Genomic DNA, 14,626 nt, shown 5'->3' with positions numbered 1-14,626 from the left:
TTTCTGTCTTTCTGTCTGTCTTTCTGTCTTTCTGTCTTTCTGTCTTTTTCCTCTTTTTTCTGTATGAGATTATTGTCTGAATGATTCTTGTGCCACCACATTGAAGAATTTTAAAATTAGACTTTTTGGAGCCAAGAATACACCTGAAAGCTTTGATGAAATGCTTCATTACCTGAGCAGTCCTGTTAAAACATAAGCTCTGAAATGGTTATCAGCTTTGTATTTAAATTGCTGTTGGAGGGCTTCACTGTTAGTATCTGCAATGAAAACATGGAGATTTAGTGAAACCAAATCACTTCCTATAAGGTCTGCTTGCACCTTTAAGGTCCACAATGCACATTTTCAGTGACTGATCCATTCCTGTGTGCTAACATGCAGACAAGAGCTCACTGTGGGTTTTTGCTTTAGTCATATTGCTAAACACTGGTCAGTGTAGAAAACCAGTCATTTGAAGTTTTGATCTCATCTGAGCCCATTTCTTCCTCTGGGGGCCTAATACTTATTTATCTTAAGGTACTTTTTCTGGAAAAAAAAAAAAAAAAAAAAAAAAAAAAAGAATAATTAGTGTGGGCCCAATGTATTTAATGTTTACTACTTTTCATATCTGGCAACTATCCTCCTTAAATAAATAAATAAATAAATAATGATTTACCCCAATCTGAAAGCTCTCCTCATTTTAAAATAACACTAAGCTGGTTTACATAGAGACCTTGCAATCACATTATTTTTCAATAATTTATTTTCATTGATCAGTCTAACAGTTTGACATGTTATTTATGGGCTACTGTGATGAATCACATCCGTTTCCAAGGTAAAGTAAGCAAATTCTCTGTTTATAGGATTAAAGTTGAAGGTCAAACTTTGATTATATTTTCTATTCTACTACAGCAATATAAAGCAAGGCCTTTAGACTTCAGAATTGGCAACCAGTCATACAAGATGCTTTTATACTTAAAAATTGACCACAAATCTTGAGTAAATCATAATTAACATCCAAGAGGCAGGAAACCTAGCAGATGACTCTGATAGACTTTAAGAGAATTTTATTTTGTGTTTTGAATGTGCATTTTAATTTTTTTTTCCTTACAAAGGGGATTTATTTATTTTTAATCTGTTTTAAGAAAAGAGTTTACGTCTACTGGAGTGTGAGAGCTGGGAAAACACTAACCTTCAATGGTTATGGTGTCATGTGGTATTTGTCTAACTCACTGCCCCACTGCTGTTGAACTTCTACTAGTGTATATTTATCAGTAAGCCATTGGCAGGTGCAAGTGAAATTTGCTGCGTCCAGAAATGTGATGTATAAACATCATTTAACCCCCTTTTTAGCAACACATTATTAAAGTCTGGATTAGGATCTTGTAGATGCTGAAGCACTGGCAACCTCAAATTGTAAAGGATGCTGTTGTGCAAGGTGATAATGAAAAATAATTACCAGAATGCCCTCCACTCCAACCATATACAATGCCCAGCCATTTTAGGTAGCCCAAGGGAGGGGGAGGAGATGGAGAACCATGTGTGTTAAACGATATACCTGTGAGACTCTCATCCAAAATATCCCCACTAAATTATGTAACAAAGGAAGCATGAAAGGAGAGACTGTGAAGCATGCAATTTCAGTGGGCTTTGGAAACGTTGTTCAGAAGGTTTCTTGTGATGCAACACAAAAACTGTTACATTTATATTAGAGGTACTGACCTTGATTCATCACCCAGCTTTATAAACCTGTCTTTGTTGTGCATGTTTTTTTTTTTTTTCATCTTGGAAGGATTCATTTCAAGTCATTTGTTATCACACACTTTGTTGTGCCAAGACTGCAAATCCTGGATTGCAAATGTAGCAATCCTTTTAAATCAGGATTAAGGAATAGTTTTGGAGAGTTCAAAGGAAACAGGCAGGAGTCCTTTATTTTATAACTTCCTTGGAGTAGTTCTGAACAGTGCTTCAAGATTTTTGCACAGGGAAGATTTTTGTTGTCACCAGACTCCCTGTCCTGTCAATGTGGGAGGGGAAAGAAGTAGCCATTCACACAAGAGCATCCTCAGTCTATGGGACTTTGTAAATAGTTGGTGCTCGGTATGTCCAGGAACCTCTCCTGAGACTAGAAGGGAAATGTTTATGCTAAAGAAATAGGTAGTTCATGAAGACAGAAACACAGACCATGTTGCAGCACCTTACAGAAGGAAATGTTGCTAGGAATAAGTGAGTCTGTGCAATATTTGCTATCTGTAACTACTACTGACATCGACACAGAGATTTCTCTCATCCCAAAAATGGAACCCACATTGGCTATTTTGGCTGTCCTAGTGTTCTCCAACGGATGAAAAGGGTTGAATTGAACAAGCACACAGAGCTACCTCCTGGGTCTTAGAGCTTTATCTGTATCAAGGTATGGATGAGAACAAGCTGAAAACACACTAAGGAAGCCTTGCTGGTTCCTTGACTACCTTCAGAAGAACTGAAATGGAAGCAGACCTCTCATACAGTCACAGAGAGCTGCCAAGCAATGCAGGTTTTCACAGCTCTGGAGCCCCAGTCTGAGCTCAACTCCAAGCAGAAGAAGATGTGTAAATGTCCCATTCCAGGAACAGCCACGGGAAGCACAAAATCTCCAAAACAGTCTATCTCCAAGACATAGTTTGTACCCACACTTGCAAACTGTTCCATCCCTCTATGCAGATGACCTCTCTGAAATGGCAAGTTCACCATAAAGACAGTGGAGATTGTACCTTTTTCCTTACATAGTTATTTGCTTCCTTAGGGATGAATCTAAACCCTGCAGTGAATCCAAAAGTGAGCTTTGTGGTACAGGAGTAGCTGGGCCCCAAGCATCTCCCACCAGCCACACATGGGTGCCTCCTGCCATCAACCACACACAGCTTAGTAGATATCTACATGGAATGTATGCAGCTTGAGCAAGATGCAAAGTGGAGCTCTTTTGTTCTCAGACACAGATCCAGGATTTCACATGGCCTCATCCTTGCTGAAAGCACTTTTGTATTTTCTTCAGCAGTTTACTCTTTATCACTGAGTTACAGCTCCCACACCAACTAAATTATTCCCTCTGATTTCATACACAAAAGCATCTATCTTGTAAAGTAGGTCTTCAACTTTGAAAGTTAATGTAATTAAAATTAAATACTACTAATTAGAAGCCCAGGGCCTTCAGCTATTATTCAAATGAATTCTGTCATCAGGACTTTGGACTACTTGCTACTCACATGAGCAAGAATTGTCAAGACTGAACTTCATGAAGGAAAATGACTGTTTTTTTCTGAAGTTGCAGACAGCAGATGGATCACAAGGGGACCCTTACACAGCACAAAGTTGAGCAAATAGATAATGATTTACAGAATCAGAGTCTTCCTGAACACATTGCTTGCATTTCACTGGCTTCTGCTAACAGGAATTTAAGTGGGCACCCTTTTCTTGTGTGCCATGACTTTTGAAAACAATAAAATATTCCCTCTTGCCATATGACACAGCCAAGTCCAGATGTGCTATTTTGGTTTGAGATGGTTAAACTTTTTTTTTGTTACTATGGAGATTATCTGCTGAATGGTTTACTTACCGCCCCTAAGCTGTCATCGCGTACTGTTTAATTTATAAAGCTGGTCCAAATCTCTGTGGAAAAAGTCACCAATATTTCTCACAACTTTCTTTGATTTGTTTTTCAGTGTCAGCCAAGACATAACATTTATTATGATTCACCTTAGCATGATGACATTTCATTTTTCTTACTGAAGAAGATGTTCCTGAAAAAGGAGATCAAAATGTCCTTAGCCTTCTGGATATCACATAATAAATGAGGGGATCTGGTTTTCCTCAGAGACTCAATAGGAAGAAGTGTTTATGTTTCAGGACCAAGCCCCCACAGAATATTTACAAAATTTGTTGCGAGGTGTTGAGCTATAAATCTGAAGTCCAAAACCTACATCAAATAGAAATGAAGACCTATAAAACACAGTGTAAAATAAAAAGTCAGAAGAAAAAAATGTAAATATTTTAAGAATTATTGAAATCCTTAAGTGTCTTCCTCATAAATAACACATAAAATTTATTTTGTCCAATGGACCTTGGTTCTAACTTTCTAAATATTATATATGAATTAAATATTTTAATTGCATTGTGCTAAAATAAAAGAGTCCAACACTCCAGGTTTGCTATAGATAGCCAACCAAAGCCCATTACATTATTCCTTGAGTGAGAAATTTAAAATAGCATCTGTTTACATAAAAATTGTTATCAAAAGATAAAGCCCTAAACTGAAATTTACTTTGAATTTCACTGTAGTAAATGAATACAAATTTATTTTATTAGGGGGGAAAATATCTTCCAGAAAGCTTGGGGAAAACAAACCACAGAAGGACATAATATGTATAGGGGAAAAAAGGGAAAAAAAAAAAAAAGAAAGAAAAAGAAAAAGAAAAAGAAAAAAAGCGACAAATAACCAGACAATCATACCATTCAATAATTAAACTACAGTTCCTTAGAAAACAACATCACCCTCATGATCATTTCATAATAATATTCTCTTCATCTCATCCTGTGATCTGTATGGCATACTAGGATTTATAGCCTCTGGAAAGACTGAAAAAAAGCATCCTGTTATGTTTATATATAGCTGATATTTGCTGAAGTACACATATTTGTTTTTCTGTATTTTTTCATTTATTAACATTAATAAATTGATACTGTTTACATTTATACTGAAACTGAATAAATATCCTCTTATATTTAGCACTATATGCAGAGGAAAACAGTATTGGATGCATTTCTATTCTGGGGCCCAGATCACTTATCAAGTCACATAAAGACAGATGTCATGGGGGTCATGTAGAGGTCTCTACTCTGATACTGGCTTTAAGGATACCCTCTGTGGGAACACCCATGTAGGAAGATTGTGGGCTCTGGAAACACGTAGCCTTGTCTGACTGTTTGGATGAAGTCATTAGTAAATAGCAGGTTCTTACAGAATAGTTTCTGGTTGCTGAGGAAAAGTATGCTATGGAAGGGACATTTCATTGTTAAAATCATGTTGATGCACGTGAACGTAAGGTGTCATTTCCTCATGCATTTTGGAAACATAAAGCTGTTTTATATCCATGATCTTATGTTTTCCTGGTGGGTTCTGCATAAGAGAAACTCCATCTCTTGCTTCTCCTCGGTGTCATGTTCCTCTCTTACTTCTTGTTGCACCTCCTGTGCACAGTATGACAGACAACTGCTGATTCCCCTGAATTTTAGAGTAGTAACAGGGAGCTTATTAGCTGTAGCTTTACAGAGCTGTGGCTTTATGCAATTGAAACACTGCCATGGATCTGGGGTATTTTTTTACAGGGTTATTTTTAGCCCAATTATCCCCTTTTCCAACTGCCTGTGCACAAACACACACAGCAGCACAACACAGAGAGGTGCAAAGGTGGGAATGGAGGGGCTGGAGGAATGGAGGGGCAGCAACAACCTCAGTTCATATCCCATTACAGCCTCATTCAATCTCCCTTGCATAGGATTATGCTTAGCTCTACATCCCATCAGCTGCAGCTTCTGTTGTTTCCAGCTTTTTCACATGGTGTTTAATTGTCTTTAAATTCACCCGAAGGAAGAAAATGTAACATATCTATTGGTTTTAACCTGCTATGTGGTATTCACAGTTTGAAGGTTCAGGTGATGGCTGTCTCAGCAACTGTCAAGGCAGCTATAAAAATGCTCTACAGTACATGGAAGGGTTGTTTTTAATTACAAAAAATACATATTTTTTTGATGAGTCGATTCTCAGGTTCTATATCTGCAGACAACATCTAACATGTCCAGGCCACGTATGTTCTGCTCCAGCTGCTCAGGTCTGGATTGGACCCGCCAAACTGGGCATCTGGGATAGACATCCACAGCAGACTTAGAGCACTGATGAGTCAGGAGGATAACAATCCAGGAAGAGAGAATAGGAAATCTCCATAAGAAGACTGCAATTAGAGGCTGCAAGTAGAAGAAAGAAGCCAGGCAAGAGGTTGAAATAGCAGAACACTGGTGGCAAAAGCAAGTAGGCATGGCTGTCTACAGAAGGACTGGTACCTGGGTGGCACAGGACCCTGGCCCTGTAGCCAGCCTAGCAATGCTGGAGCTAACCCACATCTCCAGTGTGGTGATGTTCATGGGAGCTCACTCTCTTTTTGGAGCTCTGGCTCAGCAGCAGGGCAGAAATCTCTGCACCTGACTTCACTGTGCAGTGCAGATTAGCCCTAAGACTCTTCTACATCACTCTGGAAATGAAACACAGATACAACCAGATTAAGGCTTATTTATACTGCTGGTATGGGATGGAGGGTATTTTTGTTTGTTATTTTATAGCCAATGTCACTCCGGTCTTCAAGAAGGGCAAGAAGGAGGATCTGGGAAACTACAGGCCAGTCAGTCTCACCTCTGTCCCTGGAAAGGTGTTGGAACAGCTTGTTCTGGATGCCATCTCCAAGCAATTGGAAGAAAAGAAGGTTATGAGGAGTTGTCAGCATGGATTCACCAAGGGGAAGTCATGCTCAACCAACCTCGTTGCCTTCTGTGATGGCATCACCAGCTGGATAGATGGGGGCAGAGCAGTGCATATTATCTACCTTGACTTTAGCAAGGCTTTTGATACTGTCTCCTGTGACATCCTGATAGCAAAGCTGAAAAAGTGTGGAATAGATGAATGGACAGATGAGAACTGGCTAAATGGCCAAGTTCAGAGGGTGGTGATTGGTGGTACAGACTCTGGCTGGAGGCCTGTGACTAGCAGTGTTCCCCAGGGGTCAGTGCTGGGTCCAGTCTTGTTCAACATCTTCATCAATGACCTTGATGAGGGAATAGTGTCTGCCCTCAGCAAGTACGCCAACGACACAAAGCTGGGAGGAGCGACCAACACACCAGAAGGCTGTGCTGCCATTCAGCGAGACCTGGACTGGCTGGAGAGATGGTCAGGAAGTCACCAAATGAGGTTGAATAAGAGCAAGTGTAGAGTCCTGCACCTGGGAAGGAGCAACCACATGTATCATCAGTACAGGCTGGGGGATGACTTGGTGGAGAGGACCTCTGAGGAGAAGGACCTGGGTGTCCTAGTAAACGACAGGTTGACCATAAGCCAACAGTGTGCCCACACAGCCAAGAGGGCCAATGGGATCCTGGCGTGCATTAAAAGGAGTGTGGCCAGCAGGTCAAGGGAGGTGATCCTCCCCCTCTACTCTGCCCCGGTCAGGCCTCACCTGGAGTGCTGTGTCCAGTTCTGGGCTCCCCGGTACAAAAAAAGACAGGGATCTCCTGGAAAGAGCGCAGCAGAGGGCCACAAAGATGATACGAGGCCTGGAGCATCTATCCTATGAATACAGGCTGAGAGACCTGGGTCTGTTCAGCTTTCAGAAAAGAAGACTGAGAGGGGATCTCATCAATGTGTATAAATACCTGAAGTGTGGGAGACAGAAGGATATAGCCAACCTCTTCTCAGTGGTTTGTGGGGATGGGACAAGGGGCAATGGCCGCAAGATAGAGCATAGGAAGTTCCACACCGACATGCAAAAGAACTTCTTCACAGTGAGGGTGACAGAGCACTGGGACAGGCTGCCTAGGGAGGTTGTGGAGTCTCCTTCTCTGGAAATATTCAAGGCCCATCTGGACGCCTACCTGGGCAGCCAGCTCTAGGGAACCTGTTTTGCCAGGCAGGTTGGACCCGATGATCTTTCGAGGTCCCTTCCAACCCCTACAGTTCTGTGATTCTGTGATTTTGTTTTTTAAATTCCATGTTTGTACAAAGATCTTTGGTGACGGTATAAATCATGGCCAAAGCAGAATGATAATCTCCTGAATTTTGAAAACACAACAGGCAAAGTCAACCCCTGAATACCTTTGAAATACAAGCACTCAGAATACAAGCATTCAAGGGAAATAACAAAGAAAGCCCTGCCATTTCTGCAGTCAAATAATAGCACTGGTGCTGAACAGAGAAAAATTTTAGAGAAGAAAAAGCTATCAAGATTAAAAATACACATGATTAAAAGTGACTGTTTTGCCAAATGCTTGGGCTTTTCTTAGAAACACAGAATTCCCTTCAATTCTGTGGGTCAAAATTTATAGGAAAAAAATAAAATAAAATCAACAAAAAGTGTAGAACATGATTTTCTGCAATGGGTGGCCAAACAGTTTCTTCACTGCAGTGATGCTACAATGGAGATTTGGTTTCTATTTTCTGATGAGTGGATTACAAGCCAGGAAAAAGAAAAAAAATAATAATACACAATGATCTCAGTTGGGTGCACCTCACACTGCTGCCAAAACCAAGGAATACCTAAAACACAGTTTATTTGCAAACAGATTCATCATTTTTTCCATGCCAGTGAAAGACTGCATTCTGCTGCTAAGTGTGGTGTCACATCTGTAGCCATCCTTGCCCCTGGTGAAATTAAAACTGCTTATAGACACAGAACCAGACCTAGTTCCAGAATTACTGTCCAAAATTAAGAAAGTTCAATTGCTTGGCAATGCAAGCTGCCCACTCTTTTTGTCTTTTCTGTGAGGACAGAATGTGAGGACACATTTTCCTGAACCTAGTTAAAAAATAATCAAAAAAAAAAAAAAAGTATCCAAACAAAAATCACTTCCAGAAATCAGAGCTGAAATCCCTGGTGACAAGTGATAGTAAGCTAGGAAAGAGGGTTCAGACAAAAAGGATGGATCATGTTTTGAGCTAATTGGACAACACTGATATAACTTTTTGTCTGGTAAATGATCAAAATCTCAGCATTCACAACGTTTTACCTGGCCTGCCTGGCTGACAATGGAGAAACACTGCCTAGAGCCCCAGACAACTGCTCTGGCCTCCAGCAACACCACAGCAAAGTCTGCAAGGGATATCCACCCACTCACTGACTGGTGTGCCCAACCCCAGCCCAGTCCCTTTCTTGCCTCTGTGTGTTGCACAATATGCAGTAGTCCCCAGGCTGACTCTTGGGCCAGGCACAAGGACTGAGGCAGATGATTCTCACTTCACCTAACACCAGGCCTGGACTTTTACTGAGCTATATTTGAATTATCAAAGTGTAATCAGGAAACAGCTTTTCTCAGTTACCTTCCAAGTTAGGGGGTCAGGTTAGCAAGGCAATGTCAAGGTGTATCAGCTACCTTAGGGTGCCAAGTCCACAGCAGAGCTAAATGAACACCACTGCCAGAGTCGTCAGTTTTGTATTCTTCCCAAGCCTTCAAATCATGTTTTAAAAAGGAAACAAGAAAGTACTATTAAGAATCCACTCTTGTCAGCCAGCCATTCCCTTTCTAATGCTCACCAGCTATGATCACAAACATTTACGCAGCATGAAGTATAAAGACACTGCTGTTGAGGTTTACCTGGCTGATTTACAGGCAATCAAATGTAGACATTGATGATCCCCCACCATCTCAGTCAGTCCTTCACTCTTCTCCCTAAGCACTAGCAGAGCTACTAGGATGACACATTGGCATGGCAGGCTACTTAATCAAGATTTCCTGGGGAATAATTCCAAATATGTGTGTGGTGTGTATATGTATGCATGTTTGTAAACATAGGTGAGACAGAAGGATAATTTAACAGAGAATATGAACCAGAACACTTTTACTTAAACCTGTTCCCTTCCCTCCATGTGTTAAACCTTTTATAGTTTTCTCAGTCCCTTTTTTTCTTGAAATAGTTGGACAAGGCAGCCTGGGGAATCCATGAAGATTTCAGGGACAAGAGGAGGTAGATGGACAAAGAATGACATTTTCCAAAGGCCTTCTGGTATTGCTTGGTAAATGAAAAATAAGTTATGGCAAGAACCCCTGACTCTTTTCTGAACAGTGCTTTTTATCATACCTGTTTCTCTTTTTGTTTTTTTCTTTTTTTTTTTTTCTCTGAGTGCTTTCTCTTCTCTCCCATTTCTCTCTTTTTTTTTTTTTCCTCTTATTGTTTTGTTGTTGTTTTTCCAAGCTTTACCACAGAATTTTTAGCTAATCCATGAAATTTTAGCCAACTTTATTGCAGTTAAAGTTCTGGTGCATTGGTGCTGTTAGCAGCAGTGTCACAACCTAACCCACCAAAATAGGAGACAGGGTTTTCTGCTTGTAAAAGAAACACCAGGCAGGGACCATTTTCTGGTTCCACATTTGATTCATGTCTAGTACAACAGACGTTGGCCTCTGGCAGGATCTGCAGGAACAGCTGCAATAATATTCAAAACACAAATAATCTGCAAATTTGTTATTCTGTAAAATTCATTCCACTAGACCATGGCCACTCCAGAATCTATGTGTTCTATGGAGCTGGTGTTCACCGAATATGAACAAAAATAGCTCTTCTTTCATGATGAGAAATCCATATCAGTAAAAGGTCCTGCAGTCTGACTTTGTCCCGTCTACAGACAATTGCACCCAGATAGGCCTTGCTTTTGTGCATTCATAGGCACCATCATGGAGACCAAAATGGAAGGTTAGTAATTTAACGTATAACCCCTTTGAGCAGTAGTTTCTGCTCTTTCTATTTTGATATTCATTACCATACTCATTCTGTCAGTCCCAGCGTTCCCAGTAAGAGCCGTGTTCTATTCTGAGCAGTCATGGGCATGAACAGGAATTCAAGCACTTCACTGATGACTAAAAGAGCTTTAAAATGGGTATTAGTCTACGTCAGAGTGGATGCATTCTGGAAGCCACTTCATGCCTGTCTGGAGTGTCTTGGATACATTTTTCAAAGATTGCAATATATAAATAAAACATTGAAGTTAATGAAGGAGGCTAGAAAAGTGCTTGCTTCTCACTGTATGGTAAAATCCAGATGATAATACCAAAGAGCAGGGATTTTATTTTCACCTCCCATTCCTACAAACTGAATATGTCATCATTTTCATTTGGTTTCAGTTATGTTACTTTAAAACAAACAAACAAACAAAAATGGTTACTAGAAAAATACCTATGATAAAAATCTTCAATTAAAAAAAAAATAATAAAAGAACTTAAAATGGAGGAAAAAAATAAGACAATATTTAAATATATTTCATAAGAAATATGGGAATTATTAAGAAAATAGAAATTGTTTTTATTGAGATTCTATCTTCATCATAGAAGCACAAATTTTAAGTGGAACTCTACAATGTTTTGAACTGTGTATGCACATCTGAAAAAGACACAGAATCCAAAACTGTCACTGTCTCCCACTGGTCAGTGGGAGAATGAATGAATACATATGGCATGCACCTAGCAGAAGACTTGTTATTCCGTGACAAGAAATGGACAAAATAATGCAAGCTATTTGTTTTATTGAGAACATCAGAGATTTAACAGGAAAAAATAATAACTTTCTTGGAGGAGAAAATATTGCTGGGAAGAAACACAACTGTGCAATAAACTGAAATTCAAGAACACAAGGAATACAGAGCATGCAGCTAGAATATGATTTGCTCTTCTTAAACTCCTAGGATTCCCAGGTGAAGTTTGTGACCTTGTGATTTCAACATAACCTCTGAAGAATCTAGAAATGAAGGGCTGCTTGGGAACTGGGGAATTTTGCTTCTTTGCCTGTTTGTTTGAATGTTATAAATTTGGAGGTGATAGTAAAGGTGGAAAACCTAGAAAACTGCACTGGTTTTCTGAGTTACCTTCTTCAGTGCTATCTCCTAATTCCACCAACCAGCTCTTTACCCCATCTACATCTGAGAAAATCACTGGTGCAAACTAGACTGTTGCCATTAAGAGCAATTATTTTTTGACATAGTAATCACTTTGGTGTATGATCTGCAGACACCAAAAATAGTTAAATTAGCCCATCTACCACTTTAAGGAGACAGGCTTTATTGTTCATAAAAAAAAAAAAAAAGCACACACACAACAACAAACAGCATAATAACTCAAAGATAGGTGGCTCTACTGGTGTGTTACAAATCATGAAAATGATGTACAGTACTGTGCTGTGTTATGTGTGTGTCAGAGAAAGACTTCTTGGCCTTTGCCTTGTTATTCCCCTCCTGTTACTAGGGGGAAAGTCGGGAGCTGTTAGACGTTATCTCCGTGTAAGATGACTGTCATGTAAAAATGTGAACGCTACAAATCCACTGCTGTGAATTTTAAGCAGGGCGTCAATTTTCTGTAATTCACGTACTGGATGCTAGTCAGCCTTTGAGTCATGCTTCGGGTAGCTGCTACTGGGTGGTGAAACAGCTTGTGAAGAGGCAAGCGCAAGGATGAATCTGAGAGTACTCGAGCGACCCACGACAGCCCCTGGCAGTGTCCCTGGCAGTGTCCCTGGCAGAGCTGGAGGCAGTGACACTCCTCTGTGGCCGGCTGCGCTCCAGCTGCAGCGTTGCTTTCAGCTGGGCTGAGGCATGTTGTAACGCCTAGAGGTACAAACTGCAGGCACTTTCCCCGCACTGGAGAGCCAGGGAGATGCGCTTTGCTTTAGAAGCTACGGTCACAGGCAAGCAAGGATTGTAAAGCATATGGTGCGTGTGGGCAGGAGATATCTGCTTAGGTGGAAGGAGCTCATGGATGTGTTTCTGTGCGCGTAGTTTGCCTGCCATTAATCAAGGAAAGCTTTTAAAGTAATCGACTCGGTAAGCAAACTGGAGGAAATAAAAAAAATATATAATAAAATAATAATAATAATAATAAAGAAAACAACAAAAGGCAGGCGATGCAGAACCAGAAGGCAGCCGGGCACGGGAGGAGCTCGACGCTGTACGGGCGCTGCCTTCCCTCAAGCGCGGAGCTGCAGCCCATTGATGCGTCCTGCTCCTCACTCAGAGCCGTAGGTGTGCTATCTAAAATTATGCAGGCTTTTTTTTCTTCTCTCTCTTTTTTTTTTTTTTTTTTTTCCTTTTGATACCAGTTTAAATGACTGTTAAAACGGGGAGGAGGGAACAATAGGACTTTGCGGTGCGGGGTGATCTGCGGTGGAATAGAATTAGGGAGGCCAATAATTATACGTAGGAATCTTGTTTCCTAACCTCCTCCGTGTTGAAGTGTAAAGTGGAATTGTAAATTGCAATTAGCCGGAGAATAAAGGTTTCCCCGGGGGTGGGGTGGAATTTCACTGCTGCCTATCGATGAATATTCAACCTGAGCGGATCGACCGGAGCGGCCGGGCTGGTTTTCTGCCCTTCCGAGGGGCTTTGCGGAGGGGCTGAGCCGAGGCGACCGGGGGCCGGGGTCCCTGCCGGGGCCGGGGCCGCTGGCAGCAGAGGGGCAGCGGCTAATCGGATTGGGAAGGCTCCCGTAATCCCAGTCCGATCGGCGGCCGTGTCTGCCTCTCTCCAATATCACTAATGTCGCTTCTATTGGCTGCATTAGACAGATGTTGAAAAGCTCCCTCTCGCTCGCCCGCTAAATCTGATCCCCCTGTAATACTTTCACTGCTATTAAATCCACATGCACCCACTCTTTTCTCCACCCCAACTTCCCCCCTCGCCCGCTGCCCCCCCCTCCTCCCCCCCCCCCCCGCCTGCTGCCCCCCCACCCCCAAATCCTTTTACTTTCCTGAGTGGACCCTGGCTGTGTTTGTTCGCCTTTTCCAGGGCAAAACGAGATCTTCTGGCAAACAGACAATGGGATTGCCCTCCCTCTCCATCTGGTTGTCTCACAGTGAACCCTGTCTTCTCCACGACCAAAAAGAGAAAAAAAAAAAAAAGTAACAAAACCAAACAAATAAACACATGCAAAGTCCAGCCAAACTAATACTGCCTGGGATATGACTGCTGCTGGCTATTCAAGGGATTTGGTTCTTCTTTCAGAAAAGAGAGAATTATAAGACTTACCTCTTCGACGCACGATTGTAATTAGTGTTGGGATGCTCTAGATCCCCCCATTATAAATGTATAGATGGATAAACACACACATCTGTGAAGACAGATCAGATACACATTTTCGGCAGGTGCGTCATCCCAGTTTGTTTATCCGGACCGAGCTGTCTTTTCCCTAACTCTCCTTTTAAAGAAGGTTGGGGAACATCCAGCGGGACGGGCTTTTGAATTCTTGTTCTTGAGCAGTTTTCCCTGACACACTTTCCTGCTTTATTTCTACTGTTCCTCCTTACTTTTTGCAGTCTTTTTTCGTTGTACTCGCCTTTCCCTCTTACAGGGTCACAATCCCCTTTGTAAGTGTGTGCTTTATTCCCCCCCTTCCAGCTGTCCTTTTGTTGTTTTCTCCGACTAACCCGCAGAAATGAAACACATATGCAACTGTGTCTCCTTGCATTTTCAGATGTTTCTCTCACTATTGTCTGCTACAGCTCATTGAAAGTGCAAAGTGAAAACAGATGTATGAAAGATAAAAAATATACACTTACACGCACCAAGTCCATGGTGCAGTGAATAAATCTGGTAAATCCCATCAGAAAAAGAGAAGAAGAAAAATGAGAAAGAGGTACAGAAGAGGAAAGAGAGGGAATGAGAAAGGGGGGAGAAAGAGAGAGAAAAGGAGAGAGAAAGAGAGAAAGAGAGAGACAGAGACAGAGAGAGAGAAAGAAAGACAGAAAGTCAGAAAGACAGACAGACTGACAGACAGACAGAAAGAAAGAAAGAAAGAAAGAAAGAAAGAAAGAAAGAAAGAAAGAAAGAAAGAAAGAAAGAAAGAAAGAAAGAAAGAAAGAAAGAAAAGAAAGAAT

The 14,626-nt window shown here is 41.2% G+C and overlaps 2 long non-coding RNA genes across 4 annotated transcripts in view; both read right to left on the bottom strand.

The window, feature by feature from the left end:
• LOC118156603 overlaps positions 1–14,347 on the bottom strand; it is a 54,525-nt gene extending 40,178 nt beyond the window's left edge. For all 3 annotated transcript variants that reach the window (XR_004746333.1, XR_004746332.1, XR_004746331.1), the window contains exon 1: positions 13,779–14,347. This is a non-coding gene — a long non-coding RNA (uncharacterized LOC118156603). The remainder of the gene's footprint in view (positions 1–13,778) is intronic.
• LOC118156604 lies at positions 3,526–3,902 on the bottom strand. Its single transcript, XR_004746334.1, has 2 exons — positions 3,712–3,902; positions 3,526–3,624 (listed from the first exon to the last, which is right to left on the bottom strand). It is a non-coding gene; the product is annotated as an uncharacterized LOC118156604 (long non-coding RNA).
• Positions 14,348–14,626: the final 279 nt, after the last annotated feature.

Source organism: Oxyura jamaicensis, chromosome Z (genome assembly GCF_011077185.1).
Source record: "Oxyura jamaicensis isolate SHBP4307 breed ruddy duck chromosome Z, BPBGC_Ojam_1.0, whole genome shotgun sequence".
NCBI lineage: Eukaryota > Metazoa > Chordata > Aves > Anseriformes > Anatidae > Oxyura > Oxyura jamaicensis.
This window is presented reverse-complemented; position numbering and strand designations above follow the sequence as displayed.